Below are 1612 nucleotides of genomic sequence, written 5' to 3' on the forward strand. Positions count from 1 at the left end.
CTTTTTCTCTGACCCTCCTCCTTACCAAACATGATAGCCTTCTCCAGTGACTGGTCCCTCCTGACAATATGTCCAAAGTATGAGAGACAAAGTTTGGCCACCTTGGCCTCCAAGGAACATTCTGGCTGCACTTCTTCCAAAACGGATCTATTGGTTCTTTTGGAAGCCCATGGCACTTTCAATATTCACTTCCAACACCACAACTCAAAAGCATCAATTCTTCTACGGTCTATCCAGCTTTTGCATGCATATGAGGTTATTGAAAATACCATGGCTTGGGTCAGGCATACCTTAGTCCTCAAGATGACATCTTTGCGCTTCAACACTTTAAAAAGGTCTTGTGCAGCAGATTTGCTTATTGCAATATGTCCTTTGATTTCGTGACTGTTGCTTCCCTGTTGATAGTTGATCCAAAAAGAATGAAGTTCTTGACAGCTTCATTCTTTTCTCCGTTGATAAGAATGTTATTTATTGGTCCTGTGGTAAGGATTTTTGTTTTCTTGACATTGAGATGTAATCCATGCCGAAGGCTGTGCTCTTTGATCTTCATCAGTAAATGTTTTAAGAGCTCTTCACTTTCAGAAAACAAGGTTGTATCAGCTGCATATCGCAGGTTATTCATGAGTCTTCCTCCAATCCTGATGTCATGTTTTTCTTCATATAACCCAGCTTCTCAGATTATTTGCTCAACATACAGGTTGAATAAGTATGATGAAAGAATACAATCTTGTCGCACACTTTTCTTAATTATAAAACATTCAGTGTTCCCATGTTCTGTTCAAACAACTGCTTCTTGGTCCAGGTACAGAGTCCTCGTGAGCACAATTAAGTGTTCCGGAATACTCAGACTTTGCAATGTTGTCCATAGATTGTCATGAGCCACACAATTGAAAGCCTTTGTGTAGTCAATAAAGCACAAGTAAACATCTTTCTGATATACTCTACTTTCAGCCAAGAATCATCAGACATCAGCAATGATATCCCTTGTTCCACGGCCTCTTCTGAATCCGGCTTGAACCTCTGGAAGTTCTCTATCAATGTATGATTATAGCCGTTTCTGCATTACATTTAGCAAAACTTTACTCTCATGGGATATCAAAGAGATTGTACGATGATTTCTGCATTCCATTGGGTCACTTCTCTTTGGAATGAGCACAAACACGATCTCTTCCAATCAGTCAGCCAGATAGTTGTCTTCCAAATTTCTTGGCAGAGATGAATGAGTGCCTCCTGTGTGCTGCCTCACTTGGAAAGATATTTCAATTTGTATTCCATCAATTCCTCGTGCCTTGTTCTTTGCCAATTCCTTCAATACACCTTGGAGTTCCTCCTTCAGTATTATTGGCTCTTGATCATATGCTACCTCTCTTGAAACAGGTGAAAATTAACCATTTCCTTTTGGTACAGTGAGTCTGTGTATTCCTTCCATCTTCTCTTGATGCTTTCTGGATCATTCAATAATTTGCCCAGTGAATCTTTCAATAATGAAAGTCGAGGTTTGAATTTTTTCTTCAATTTCCCCAGCTTGAGAAATGCTGAGCGTGTTCTTCCTTTTTGGTTTTCTGATTCCAGATCTTTGTACATTTTGTTGTAATATTTGGCTTTATCTTCT

Source organism: Chrysochloris asiatica, unplaced genomic scaffold (assembly GCF_000296735.1).
Source record: "Chrysochloris asiatica unplaced genomic scaffold, ChrAsi1.0 scaffold00124, whole genome shotgun sequence".
NCBI lineage: Eukaryota > Metazoa > Chordata > Mammalia > Afrosoricida > Chrysochloridae > Chrysochloris > Chrysochloris asiatica.